Source organism: Plectropomus leopardus, chromosome 16 (genome assembly GCF_026936395.1).
Source record: "Plectropomus leopardus strain MGB_pleo_1.0 chromosome 16, ASM2693639v1, whole genome shotgun sequence".
NCBI classification, from domain to species: domain Eukaryota; kingdom Metazoa; phylum Chordata; class Actinopteri; order Perciformes; family Serranidae; genus Plectropomus; species Plectropomus leopardus.
Window position 1 is genome coordinate 20,030,832 of NC_142191.1, and position 16,045 is coordinate 20,046,876.

At 36.3% G+C, this 16,045-nt stretch overlaps 1 long non-coding RNA gene across 1 annotated transcript in view; it reads right to left on the reverse strand.

Moving 5' to 3' along the window:
* Nucleotides 1–15,495, reverse strand: part of LOC148186884 (uncharacterized) — a 68,250-nt gene extending 52,755 nt beyond the window's left edge. Inside the window, exons 1-2 of the long non-coding RNA XR_015779212.1 lie at nucleotides 15,378–15,495; nucleotides 14,145–14,287 (exon numbers count right to left, since the gene is read on the reverse strand). This is a non-coding gene — a long non-coding RNA (uncharacterized LOC148186884). The remainder of the gene's footprint in view (nucleotides 1–14,144; nucleotides 14,288–15,377) is intronic.
* Nucleotides 15,496–16,045: the final 550 nt, after the last annotated feature.

Consider the following 16,045-nt stretch of genomic DNA (forward strand, 5'->3'; position numbering starts at 1 on the left):
TTCTGTTGTGCAGCAGATAGGGAACTAATGTGAGAGCAAAATGTACATCCTACAGGTGAGGCTTAGGGCCATGTAAAAGAAAACATAATTCAGTTCTGATCTTAAAATCTGACTAATGACATTAAGTTCAAAAGAATTAACCAAAGTCATGGTGAAATGTAGGACTGTTGCAGATGTAGACAGAAAAATGGCTCATAAGATGTGGTTAATGATGAATTTTCTTCTCTCTGATCGATTATGATTAGAACCTGAGCTGTCTGAAACCACATCTTAGCCATCCATGTACAATTGCCCACAAATGCATTTTGTCCTCTGTCTCATAAACTATGATGAAAATCCCCACTGTGTAAAACTTCATTTTAGCCATTCATTCAAAACAGTCTAGAAATGCTTCTGTTGTGCAGCAGACAGGGAACTAATGTGAGAGCAAAACTGAAATCCTGCAGCTGATATTTAGGGACACGTAAAAAAAACCAAAACATAATTCAGTTCTGATCTTAAAATCTTACTTATGACATTAAGTTCAAAAGAATTAACCAAAGTCATGGTGAAATGTAGGACTGTTGCAGATGTAGACAGAAAAAATGGCTCATAAGATGTGGTTAATGATGAATTTTCCATCTCTCTGATTGATTATGATTAGAACCTGGTTGTCTGAAACCACATCTTGGCCATTTACAAATGCACACAAATGCATTATGTCCTCTGTCTCATTGACCATGGTGAAAAGATCTGATGAAATGTAGGACTGTTGCAGGTGTAGACAACATAAATGACCCATAAGATGTGGTTAATGATGAATTTTCCTTCTCTCTGATCGATTATGATTAGAACCTGAGCTGTCTGAAACCACATCTTAGCCATCCATGTACAATTGCCCACAAATGCATTTTGTCCTCTGTCTCATAAACTATGATGAAAATCCCCACTATGTAAAACTACATTTCAACCATTCATTTAGAACAGTCTAGAAATGCTTCTGTTGTGCAGCAGATAGGAACTAATGTAAGAGCAAAATGTACATCCTACAGGTGAGGCTTAGGGCCATGTAAAAGAAAACATAATTCAGTTCTGATCTTAAAATCTGACTAATGACATTAAGTTCAAAAGAATTAACCAAAGTCATGGTGAAATGTAGGACTGTTGCAGATGTAGACAGAAAAAATGGCTCATAAGATGTGGTTAATGATGAATTTTCTTCTCTCTGATCGATTATGATTAGAACCTGAGCTGTCTGAAACCACATCTTGGCCATCCATGTACAATTGCCCACAAATGCATTTTTGTCCTCTGTCTCATAAACTATGATGAAAATCCCCACTGTGTAAAACTACATTTTAGCCATTCATTCAAAACAGTCTAGAAATGCTTCTGTTGTGCAGCAGACAGGGAACTAATGTGAGAGCAAAACTGAAATCCTGCAGCTGATATTTAGGGACACGTAAAAAAAACAAAACATAATTCAGTTCTGATCTTAAAATCTTACTTATGACATTAAGTTCAAAAGAATTAACCAAAGTCATGGTGAAATGTAGGACTGTTGCAGATGTAGACAGAAAAATGGCTCATAAGATGTGGTTAATGATGAATTTTCCATCTCTCTGATTGATTATGATTAGAAACCTGGTTGTCTGAAACCACATCTTGGCCATTTACAAATGCACACAAATGCATTATGTCCTCTGTCTCATTGACCATGGTGAAAAGATCTGATGAAATGTAGGACTGTTGCAGGTGTAGACAACATAAATGACCCATAAGATGTGGTTAATGATGAATTTTCCTTCTCTCTGATCGATTATGATTAGAACCTGAGCTGTCTGAAACCACATCTTAGCCATCTATGTACAATTGCCCACAAATGCATTTTGTCCTCTGTCTCATAAACTATGATGAAAATCCCCACTGTGTAAAACTTCATTTTAGCCATTCATTCAAAACAGTCTAGAAATGCTTCTGTTGTGCAGCAGACAGGGAACTAATGTGAGAGCAAAACTGAAATCCTGCAGCTGATATTTAGGGACACGTAAAAAACCAAAACATAATTCAGTTCTGATCTTAAAATCTTACTTATGACATTAAGTTCAAAAGAATTAACCAAAGTCATGGTGAAATGTAGGACTGTTGCAGATGTAGACAGAAAAAATGGCTCATAAGATGTGGTTAATGATGAATTTTCCATCTCTCTGATTGATTATGATTAGAAACCTGGTTGTCTGAAACCCCATCTTGGCCATTTACAAATGCACACAAATGCATTATGTCCTCTGTCTCATTGACCATGGTGAAAAGATCTGATGAAATGTAGGACTGTTGCAGGTGTAGACAACATAAATGACCCATAAGATGTGGTTAATGATGAATTTTCCTTCTCTCTGATCGATTATGATTAGAACCTGAGCTGTCTGAAACCACATCTTAGCCATCCATGTACAATTGCCCACAAATGCATTTTGTCCTCTGTCTCATAAACTATGATGAAAATCCCCACTATGTAAAACTACATTTCAACCATTCATTTAGAACAGTCTAGAAATGCTTCTGTTGTGCAGCAGATAGGGAACTAATGTAAGAGCAAAATGTACATCCTACAGGTGAGGCTTAGGGCCATGTAAAAAGAAAACATAATTCAGTTCTGATCTTAAAATCTGACTAATGACATTAAGTTCAAAAGAATTAACCAAAGTCATGGTGAAATGTAGGACTGTTGCAGATGTAGACAGAAAAAATGGCTCATAAGATGTGGTTAATGATGAATTTTTCTTCTCTCTGATCGATTATGATTAGAAACCTGAGCTGTCTGAAACCACATCTTGGCCATCCATGTACAATTGCCCACAAATGCATTTTGTCCTCTGTCTCATAAACTATGATGAAAATCCCCACTGTGTAAAACTTCATTTTAGCCATTCATTCAAAACAGTCTAGAAATGCTTCTGTTGTGCAGCAGACAGGGAACTAATGTGAGAGCAAAACTGAAATCCTGCAGCTGATATTTAGGGACACGTAAAAAAAAACAAAACATAATTCAGTTCTGATCTTAAAATCTTACTTATGACATTAAGTTCAAAAGAATTAACCAAAGTCATGGTGAAATGTAGGACTGTTGCAGATGTAGACAGAAAAAATGGCTCATAAGATGTGGTTAATGATGAATTTTCCATCTCTCTGATTGATTATGATTAGAACCTGGTTGTCTGAAACCACATCTTGGCCATTTACAAATGCACACAAATGCATTATGTCCTCTGTCTCATTGACCATGGTGAAAAGATCTGATGAAATGTAGGACTGTTGCAGGTGTAGACAACATAAATGACCCATAAGATGTGGTTAATGATGAATTTTCCTTCTCTCTGATCGATTATGATTAGAACCTGAGCTGTCTGAAACCACATCTTAGCCATCCATGTACAATTGCCCACAAATGCATTTTGTCCTCTGTCTCATAAACTATGATGAAAATCCCCACTATGTAAAACTACATTTCAACCATTCATTTAGAACAGTCTAGAAATGCTTCTGTTGTGCAACAGATAGGGAACTAATGTAAGAGCAAAATGTACATCCTACAGGTGAGGCTTAGGGCCATGTAAAAAGAAAACATAATTCAGTTCTGATCTTAAAATCTGACTAATGACATTAAGTTCAAAAGAATTAACCAAAGTCATGGTGAAATGTAGGACTGTTGCAGATGTAGACAGAAAAAATGGCTTATAAGATGTGGTTAATGATGAATTGTTCTTCTCTCTGATCGATTATGATTAGAAACCTGGTTGTCTGAAACCACATCTTAGCCATTTACAAATGCACACAAATGCATTATGTCCTCTGTCTCATTGACCATGGTGAAAAGATTTGATGAAATGTAGGACTGTTGCAGGTGTAGACAATATAAATGACTCATAAGATGTGGTTAATGATGAATTGATCTTCTCTCTGATCGATTATGATTAGATCATGAGCTGTCTGAAACCACATCTTCGCCATCCATGTACAATTGCCCACAAATGCATTTTGTCCTCTGTCTCATCGACTATGATAAAAATCCCCAGTGTGTGAAACTGATCTTAAAATCTGACTAATGACATTAAGTTCAAAAGAATTAACCAAAGTCATGGTGAAATGTAGGACTGTTGCAGATGTAGACAGAAAAAATGGCTCATAAGATGTGGTTAATGATGAATTGTTCTCCTCTCTGATCAAACATGATTAGAAACCTGGTTGTCTGAAACCACATCTTAGCCATCCATGTACAATTGCCCACAAATGCATTTTGTCTTCTGTCTCATTGACTATGGTGAAAATCCCCACTGTGTAACACTAAATTTTAGCCATTCATTTATGAAACTCTAGAAATGCTTCTGTTGTGCAGCAGATAGGGAACTAATGTGAGAGCAAAATGTATATCCTACAGGTGAGGCTTAGGGCCATGTAAAAAGAAAACATAATTCAGTTCTGATCTTAAAATCTGACTAATGACATTAAGTTCAAAAGAATTAACCAAAGTCATGGTGAAATGTAGGACTGTTGCAGATGTAGACAGAAAAATGGCTCATAAGATGTGGTTAATGATGAATTTTCCGTCTCTCTGATCAAACATGATTAGAAACCTGGTTGTCTGAAACCACATCTTAGCCATTTACAAATGCACACAAATGCATTATGTCCTCTGTCTCATAAACTATGATGAAAATCCCCACTATGTAAAACTACATTTCAACCATTCATTTAGAACAGTCTAGAAATGCTTCTGTTGTGCAGCAGATAGGGAACTAATGTGAGAGCAAAATGTATATCCTACAGGTGAGGCTTAGGGCCATGTAAAAAGAAAACATAATTCAGTTCTGATCTTAAAATCTGACTAATGACATTAAGTTCAAAAGAATTAACCAAAGTCATGGTGAAATGTAGGACTGTTGCAGATGTAGACAGAAAAAATGGCTCATAAGATGTGGTTAATGATGAATTTTCCGTCTCTCTGATCAAACATGATTAGAAACCTGGTTGTCTGAAACCACATCTTAGCCATTTACAAATGCACACAAATGCATTATGTCCTCTGTCTCATAAACTATGATGAAAATCCCCACTATGTAAAACTACATTTCAACCATTCATTTAGAACAGTCTAGAAATGCTTCTGTTGTGCAGCAGATAGGGAACTAATGTGAGAGCAAAATGTACATCCTACAGGTGAGGCTTAGGGCCATGTAAAAAGAAAACATAATTCAGTTCTGATCTTAAAATCTGACTAATGACATTAAGTTCAAAAGAATTAACCAAAGTCATGGTGAAATGTAGGACTGTTGCAGATGTAGACAGAAAAATGGCTCATAAGATGTGGTTAATGATGAATTTTTCTTCTCTCTGATCGATTATGATTAGAACCTGAGCTGTCTGAAACCACATCTTAGCCATCCATGTACAATTGCCCACAAATGCATTTTGTCCTCTGTCTCATAAACTATGATGAAAATCCCCACTGTGTAAAACTTCATTTTAGCCATTCATTCAAAACAGTCTAGAAATGCTTCTGTTGTGCAGCAGACAGGGAACTAATGTGAGAGCAAAACTGAAATCCTGCAGCTGATATTTAGGGACACGTAAAAAACCAAAACATAATTCAGTTCTGATCTTAAAATCTTACTTATGACATTAAGTTCAAAAGAATTAACCAAAGTCATGGTGAAATGTAGGACTGTTGCAGATGTAGACAGAAAAAATGGCTCATAAGATGTGGTTAATGATGAATTTTCCATCTCTCTGATTGATTATGATTAGAACCTGGTTGTCTGAAACCACATCTTGGCCATTTACAAATGCACACAAATGCATTATGTCCTCTGTCTCATTGACCATGGTGAAAAGATCTGATGAAATGTAGGACTGTTGCAGGTGTAGACAACATAAATGACCCATAAGATGTGGTTAATGATGAATTTTCCTTCTCTCTGATCGATTATGATTAGAACCTGAGCTGTCTGAAACCACATCTTAGCCATCCATGTACAATTGCCCACAAATGCATTTTGTCCTCTGTCTCATAAACTATGATGAAAATCCCCACTATGTAAAACTACATTTCAACCATTCATTTAGAACAGTCTAGAAATGCTTCTGTTGTGCAGCAGATAGGGAACTAATGTAAGAGCAAAATGTACATCCTACAGGTGAGGCTTAGGGCCATGTAAAAAGAAAACATAATTCAGTTCTGATCTTAAAATCTGACTAATGACATTAAGTTCAAAAGAATTAACCAAAGTCATGGTGAAATGTAGGACTGTTGCAGATGTAGACAGAAAAATGGCTCATAAGATGTGGTTAATGATGAATTTTTCTTCTCTCTGATCGATTATGATTAGAACCTGAGCTGTCTGAAACCACATCTTGGCCATCCATGTACAATTGCCCACAAATGCATTTTGTCCTCTGTCTCATAAACTATGATGAAAATCCCCACTGTGTAAAAACTTCATTTTAGCCATTCATTCAAAACAGTCTAGAAATGCTTCTGTTGTGCAGCAGACAGGGAACTAATGTGAGAGCAAAACTGAAATCCTGCAGCTGATATTTAGGGACACGTAAAAAAACAAAACATAATTCAGTTCTGATCTTAAAATCTTACTTATGACATTAAGTTCAAAAAGAATTAACCAAAGTCATGGTGAAATGTAGGACTGTTGCAGATGTAGACAGAAAAAATGGCTCATAAGATGTGGTTAATGATGAATTTTCCATCTCTCTGATTGATTATGATTAGAACCTGGTTGTCTGAAACCACATCTTGGCCATTTACAAATGCACACAAATGCATTATGTCCTCTGTCTCATTGACCATGGTGAAAAGATCTGATGAAATGTAGGACTGTTGCAGGTGTAGACAACATAAATGACCCATAAGATGTGGTTAATGATGAATTTTCCTTCTCTCTGATCGATTATGATTAGAACCTGAGCTGTCTGAAACCACATCTTAGCCATCCATGTACAATTGCCCACAAATGCATTTTGTCCTCTGTCTCATAAACTATGATGAAAATCCCCACTATGTAAAACTACATTTCAACCATTCATTTAGAACAGTCTAGAAATGCTTCTGTTGTGCAACAGATAGGGAACTAATGTAAGAGCAAAATGTACATCCTACAGGTGAGGCTTAGGGCCATGTAAAAAGAAAACATAATTCAGTTCTGATCTTAAAATCTGACTAATGACATTAAGTTCAAAAGAATTAACCAAAGTCATGGTGAAATGTAGGACTGTTGCAGATGTAGACAGAAAAATGGCTTATAAGATGTGGTTAATGATGAATTGTTCTTCTCTCTGATCGATTATGATTAGAAACCTGGTTGTCTGAAACCACATCTTAGCCATTTACAAATGCACACAAATGCATTATGTCCTCTGTCTCATTGACCATGGTGAAAAGATTTGATGAAATGTAGGACTGTTGCAGGTGTAGACAATATAAATGGCTCATAAGATGTGGTTAATGATGAATTGATCTTCTCTCTGATCGATTATGATTAGATCATGAGCTGTCTGAAACCACATCTTCGCCATCCATGTACAATTGCCCACAAATGCATTTTGTCCTCTGTCTCATCGACTATGATAAAAATCCCCAGTGTGTGAAACTGATCTTAAAATCTGACTAATGACATTAAGTTCAAAAGAATTAACCAAAGTCATGGTGAAATGTAGGACTGTTGCAGATGTAGACAGAAAAAATGGCTCATAAGATGTGGTTAATGATGAATTGTTCTCCTCTCTGATCAAACATGATTAGAAACCTGGTTGTCTGAAACCACATCTTCGCCATCCATGTACAATTGCCCACAAATGCATTATGTCCTCTGTCTCATAAACTATGATGAAAATCCCCACTGTGTAAAACTTCATTTTAGCCATTCATTCAAAACAGTCTAGAAATGCTTCTGTTGTGCAGCAGACAGGGAACTAATGTGAGAGCAAAACTGAAATCCTGCAGCTGAGATTTAGGGACACGTAAAAAAAACCAAAACATAATTCAGTTCTGATCTTAAAATCTGACTAATGACATTAAGTTCAAAAGAATTAACCAAAGTCATGGTGAAATGTAGGACTGTTGCAGATGTAGACAGAAAAAATGGCTCATAAGATGTGGTTAATGATGAATTTTCCGTCTCTCTGATCAAACATGATTAGAAACCTGGTTGTCTGAAACCACATCTTAGCCATTTACAAATGCACACAAATGCATTATGTCCTCTGTCTCATAAACTATGATGAAAATCCCCACTGTGTAAAACTACATTTCAACCATTCATTTAGAACAGTCTAGAAATGCTTCTGTTGTGCAGCAGATAGGGAACTAATGTAAGAGCAAAATGTACATCCTACAGGTGAGGTTTAGGGCCATGTAAAAAGAAAACATAATTCAGTTCTGATCTTAAAATCTGACTAATGACATTAAGTTCAAAAGAATTAACCAAAGTCAAGGTGAAATGTAGGACTGTTGCAGATGTAGACAGAAAAAATGGCTTATAAGATGTGGTTAATGATGAATTGTTCTTCTCTCTGATCGATTATGATTAGAAACCTGGTTGTCTGAAACCACATCTTAGCCATTTACAAATGCACACAAATGCATTATGTCCTCTGTCTCATTGACCATGGTGAAAAGATTTGATGAAATGTAGGACTGTTGCAGGTGTAGACAATATAAATGGCTCATAAGATGTGGTTAATGATGAATTGATCTTCTCTCTGATCGATTATGATTAGATCATGAGCTGTCTGAAACCACATCTTCGCCATCCATGTACAATTGCCCACAAATGCATTTTGTCCTCTGTCTCATCGACTATGATAAAAATCCCCAGTGTGTGAAACTGATCTTAAAATCTGACTAATGACATTAAGTTCAAAAGAATTAACCAAAGTCATGGTGAAATGTAGGACTGTTGCAGATGTAGACAGAAAAAATGGCTCATAAGATGTGGTTAATGATGAATTTTTCTTCTCTCTGATCGATTATGATTAGAACCTGAGCTGTCTGAAACCACATCTTAGCCATCCATGTACAATTGCCCACAAATGCATTTTGTCCTCTGTCTCATAAACTATGATGAAAATCCCCACTGTGTAAAACTTCATTTTAGCCATTCATTCAAAACAGTCTAGAAATGCTTCTGTTGTGCAGCAGACAGGGAACTAATGTGAGAGCAAAACTGAAATCCTGCAGCTGATATTTAGGGACACGTAAAAAACCAAAACATAATTCAGTTCTGATCTTAAAATCTTACTTATGACATTAAGTTCAAAAGAATTAACCAAAGTCATGGTGAAATGTAGGACTGTTGCATATGTAGACAGAAAAATGGCTCATAAGATGTGGTTAATGATGAATTGTTCTCCTCTCTGATCAAACATGATTAGAAACCTGGTTGTCTGAAACCACATCTTAGCCATCCATGTACAATTGCCCACAAATGCATTTTGTCTTCTGTCTCATTGACTATGGTGAAAATCCCCACTGTGTAACACTAAATTTTAGCCATTCATTTATGAAACTCTAGAAATGCTTCTGTTGTGCAGCAGATAGGGAACTAATGTGAGAGCAAAATGTATATCCTACAGGTGAGGCTTAGGGCCATGTAAAAAGAAAACATAATTCAGTTCTGATCTTAAAATCTGACTAATGACATTAAGTTCAAAAGAATTAACCAAAGTCATGGTGAAATGTAGGACTGTTGCAGATGTAGACAGAAAAATGGCTCATAAGATGTGGTTAATGATGAATTTTCCGTCTCTCTGATCAAACATGATTAGAAACCTGGTTGTCTGAAACCACATCTTAGCCATTTACAAATGCACACAAATGCATTATGTCCTCTGTCTCATAAACTATGATGAAAATCCCCACTATGTAAAACTACATTTCAACCATTCATTTAGAACAGTCTAGAAATGCTTCTGTTGTGCAGCAGATAGGGAACTAATGTGAGAGCAAAATGTACATCCTACAGGTGAGGCTTAGGGCCATGTAAAAAGAAAACATAATTCAGTTCTGATCTTAAAATCTGACTAATGACATTAAGTTCAAAAGAATTAACCAAAGTCATGGTGAAATGTAGGACTGTTGCAGATGTAGACAGAAAAATGGCTCATAAGATGTGGTTAATGATGAATTTTTCTTCTCTCTGATCGATTATGATTAGAACCTGAGCTGTCTGAAACCACATCTTAGCCATCCATGTACAATTGCCCACAAATGCATTTTGTCCTCTGTCTCATAAACTATGATGAAAATCCCCACTGTGTAAAACTTCATTTTAGCCATTCATTCAAAACAGTCTAGAAATGCTTCTGTTGTGCAGCAGATAGGGAACTAATGTGAGAGCAAAACTGAAATCCTGCAGCTGATATTTAGGGACACGTAAAAAAAACCAAAACATAATTCAGTTCTGATCTTAAAATCTTACTTATGACATTAAGTTCAAAAGAATTAACCAAAGTCATGGTGAAATGTAGGACTGTTGCAGATGTAGACAGAAAAATGGCTCATAAGATGTGGTTAATGATGAATTTTCCTTCTCTCTGATCGATTATGATTCGAACCTGGTTGTCTGAAACCACATCTTAGCCATTTACAAATGCACACAAATGCATTATGTCCTCTGTCTCATTGACCATGGTGAAAAGATCTGATGAAATGTAGGACTGTTGCAGGTGTAGACAACATAAATGACCCATAAGATGTGGTTAATGATGAATTTTCCTTCTCTCTGATCGATTATGATTAGAACCTGAGCTGTCTGAAACCACATCTTAGCCATCCATGTACAATTGCCCACAAATGCATTTTGTCCTCTGTCTCTTAAACTATGATGAAAATCCCCACTATGTAAACTACATTTCAACCATTCATTTAGAACAGTCTAGAAATGCTTCTGTTGTGCAACAGATAGGGAACTAATGTAAGAGCAAAATGTACATCCTACAGGTGAGGCTTAGGGCCATGTAAAAAGAAAACATAATTCAGTTCTGATCTTAAAATCTGACTAATGACATTAAGTTCAAAAGAATTAACCAAAGTCATGGTGAAATGTAGGACTGTTGCAGATGTAGACAGAAAAAATGGCTCATAAGATGTGGTTAATGATGAATTTTCTTCTCTCTGATCGATTATGATTAGAACCTGAGCTGTCTGAAACCACATCTTAGCCATCCATGTACAATTGCCCACAAATGCATTTTGTCCTCTGTCTCATAAACTATGATGAAAATCCCCACTGTGTAAAACTTCATTTTAGCCATTCATTCAAAACAGTCTAGAAATGCTTCTGTTGTGCAGCAGACAGGGAACTAATGTGAGAGCAAAACTGAAATCCTGCAGCTGATATTTAGGGACACGTAAAAAAACCAAAACATAATTCAGTTCTGATCTTAAAATCTTACTTATGACATTAAGTTCAAAAGAATTAACCAAAGTCATGGTGAAATGTAGGACTGTTGCAGATGTAGACAGAAAAAATGGCTCATAAGATGTGGTTAATGATGAATTGTTCTCCTCTCTGATCAAACATGATTAGAAACCTGGTTGTCTGAAACCACATCTTAGCCATTTACAAATGCACACAAATGCATTATGTCCTCTGTCTCATTGACCATGGTGAAAAGATTTGATGAAATGTAGGACTGTTACAGGTGTAGACAACATAAATGACCCAAAGGATGTGGTTAATGATGAATTTTCCTTCTCTCTGATCGATTATGATTAGAACCTGAGCTGTCTGAAACCACATCTTAGCCATCCATGTACAATTGCCCACAAATGCATTTTGTCCTCTGTCTCATAAACTATGATGAAAATCCCCACTGTGTAAAACTTCATTTTAGCCATTCATTTAGAACAGTCTAGAAATGCTTCTGTTGTGCAGCAGACAGGGAACTAATGTGAGAGCAAAACTGAAATCCTGCAGCTGATATTTAGGGACACGTAAAAAGAGAACATAATTCAGTTATGATCTTAAAATCTGACTAATGACATTAAGTTCAAAAGAATTAACCAAAGTCATGTTGAAATGTAGGACTGTTGCAGATGTAGACAGAAAAAATGGCTCATCAGATGTGGTTAATGATGAATTTGCCTTCTCTCTGATCAATTATGATTAGATCATGTGCTGTCTGAAACCACATCTTCGCCATCCATGTAAAATTGCCCACAAATGCATTATGTCCTCTGTCTCATTGACTATGGTGAAAAGATTTGATGAAATGTAGGACTGTTGCAGGTGTAGACAACATAAATGGCTCATAAGATGTGGTTAATGATGAATTGTTCTTCTCTCTGATCAATTATGATTAGATCATGAGCTGTCTGAAACCACATCTTCGCCATCCATGTAAAATTGCCCACAAATGCATTTTGTCCTCTGTCTCATCGACTATGATGAAAATCCCCACTGTGTAAAACTTCATTTTAGCCATTCATTCAAAACAGTCTAGAAATGCTTCTGTTGCGCAGCAGATAGGGAACTAATGTGAGAGCAAAATGTACATCCTACAGGTGAGGCTTAGGGCCATGTAAATAACTAAAAAGGGGGGAAAATTTCTGAATTTTAAATGTGAAATGTGAATTTTAAGATCAGAAAAAAATAAGTAAAGATTTGATGAAATGTAGGACTGTTGCAGGTGTAGACAGTATAAATGACTCATAAGATGTGGTGAATGATGAATTGATCTTCTCTCTGATCGATTATGATGTGAACCTGAGCTGTCTGAAACCACATCTGAGCCATTCAGTTATAAACCACCACAAATGCATTTTGTCCTCTGTGTCAGATGATCACAAGAATACTTCCCATGTAAAACCATATCTTAACCATTTACGTAGAAATGTTTACACATGATTGTATTCTCAAACATGTCGGGAACTAAAAAAGTAAAGTAAAGTAAAAAGTTCACAATCAAATGATTAAGTAAAATTTTTAAGATTTAAAAGGCATCATGGCAACCTTGCAGCGAGAACTTATCAACTGTCAAAAATTAGTCTACGCCCTTTCACATAAAAATAGCAATTTGAGTAATTCCATACCGTCAAGGCGGTCACACAGTTTGACTACGTGTCCATTTTAAAACACATTCCAGGGTTAATATCAGTAAAAGAGGAAGGGCCATATCGCTGCTGTCAGGCGAAAACCGATCTCCAAAAATGTTATTTTTCAAGAGAAAAATAACATAAAAACCAGTGTTTAAAAAGGATACAGTGGAGATAGGAGGTGAAAAAAAATAAAATAGTGCATGGCGGAGATACCAGGTTTGCGCATGACACTGACAATGTGCTTCAGTCTGTGCAAGATGGAGAAAGTCATGTCAGGGCAATACGAATTCTGCCTACATCACAGCAGTCTATACCAGAAGTCTGCTTTGATCTCAGAATTCTCTTACATCACAGAATTCTCTTACATCACAGAAGTCTGCTTTGATCTCAGAGTTCTCTTACATCACTGAATTCTCTTACATCACTGAAGTCTGCTTTGATCTCAGAATTCTCCTACATCACAGAATTCTCTTACATCACTGAAGTCTGCTTTGATCTCAGAATTCTCCTACATCACAGAATTCTCTTACATCACAGAATTCTAACTGACCCAAAGTGACCCCAAACAGGTCTATGGGCATACTGGCTCACACCTCCAGCACTTCATGTAAACCTATCATATGGATAGTACTGAATGTACCTCCAGAAGCGATTTGGTCAATAAAATCGCAACATAAGTGTACAGCAACTAAGAAACCACATGTCACGCACCAACAGGGCATAACACCCAGGCACACAACAATGTGTGACACATAAACACTAATAATTGTGCATTTACAAAATTACACCTCAGCATATTGGGTACAGCTCGCTAGCTGTTAGCATAACAGTGTTGACAGCATGGTGAGGATCTGTCGGGACAGTACATCACGCAGTACATTCAAGATCAGATATGAGATGGACGATACAGAATGAGCTGGCAGAGGCATCAGATGAACCTGTGCCCGAGAGAGAAACTATGTCTGCTGTTTGTTAACTTTTTTGTTGTTTTTTGTTTTAAAAGATGAGGCCAAAGAAAAAAAAAACACTTCACAGACAACACAGAGGAGCTTACCCGTAACGTTAGCTTGTAGTTGCACTGTCACAGACACCACGGTTACTGCTGGAACTGGAGAAAAGCGAAACAGACCTATACAACTCTCCTGCATCCCCTGCGGTCAGTGTGGCGATAATGTTGCCTTCTCCACAAGTGACGGTCTGTAAACAAGAATTCATTGTTAACTGCAGTCTGTGCAAGTGAAGCTAAAGACAAAATAGCTTTTTGCAGCTGAGGAAATTAAACTATTATGAAATATCTTCTGCTATGTACTTGCTGTTGTTTTTGTGTTTCATAGTTTGTTCTACTGACTGGTAAAATACATTATTAAAGTCATATTATGCTTGATATGATGCAGCTGCTGTACCTTTTGCTAAATAAAAATTTGAAAACATTTGTTGGCATAAAACCTTTTATCTGTTGATCCTTTCAAATCAATACTTGATATTCCAACAATGGCAATTCAGTGCTGAAAGGTGTTTAAATCAAAAATCAAATCGAGGCACGATCATAAAATCATAAGTCTAAGCAAATTGTGGATTTCGAGAATCACATATATCTGTTAACCCTTTGAAACTGGGATCAATATCAGTTTTCTGTTTCTGCATCCAGATGCTTTTTACAAGCACTTAAACAATGAAAACCTGAGTAGATCAGTTTTATTTCTTTCAAAAGAAAAATGAACAGATCGCCACAACAAGAAATGAGTAAAACATGAAAAGAAAAGGTCCTTAAAGCTTATTTTATTAAGAGCAAAGAGATTTTTAGAAAATTATACCCCCAAAAAATTGAAAAATTGTCCTAGAAACTTTTTTCATGATTAACTTTTCTCTCATGATAAATTTCCAGATAATTGAAACATTTTACTTTTTTTTGTACATTTTTGAGTTTTATATATATATATATATATATATATATATATATATATATATATATATATATATATATATATTATGAAATCTAAAAAAATATCATGGCCAGCCAGCACTTAACAAAGAGAGGGGGGAATCACTTCACATAAGAATCACAATTCGTTTTTAACGATTCAGAATCGATTCAAAAATCCTAAACATCGATTATTCTTAACCCTCTAAATTGCTTATCATTTAGAAAAGTCTTAATTACACTGTTTGTCGGATCGCCTTAATGTTTTCGCCAGTAAAAGCTGCCGCGCTGCCGTTCAGAGGGATGACTCTGTAGCTCTTTTTGAAGCATCACTATCAGCCTGAGATTTCGGATCTTTTACGGGACCTTGTTCAATAAGTCCATAGTGATGGATCCGATATTGGGTGTCTTCCGTCCATAATTTATCCATATTTCGCTGATAAACGTACATTAGCATCGACGCTAAACGCCATATTGGCTTCCCCTGGTTCCTTAGTAAAGAGGTCAGAGGTTTGTTTTGGTCTTGTCCACCAATCGGAAGACGATTCGACACTTTGTATCCGCTTACGTATGTTACACGTCACCTGAAGCAAACTGTACTGTGATTGGCCTAATCCTGCTGTATCTACCGCTCTGTGTTATTGGTAGCGCCTCGTGCAAGCCCCTATGATAATAATAATAATAATAATAATAATAATAATGATAATGATAATGATAATGATAATGATAATGATAATGATAATAATAATAATAATAATAATAATAATGAGACAAGGGTAAATCAGGAGACAGTGTAACAAGCAGCAGAGCCTCATGTAGATGTAAACTCTGTGTTCACTGCAGACAGAGCAGGCAGGAGAATCAGGCCCCTCTCTGAAGTGTCAATGAGTGTGATGTGGCCCTCTACAGCATCACAGAGCGGAGCTGCTTTGCAGAATGACACAGATAATGGCATACACAAATACCTGCAAAAAAAAAAAACAACGATGGAACTTTTTTTGAGTGTCCATTTTCTGAACTATAATTATTCTGAT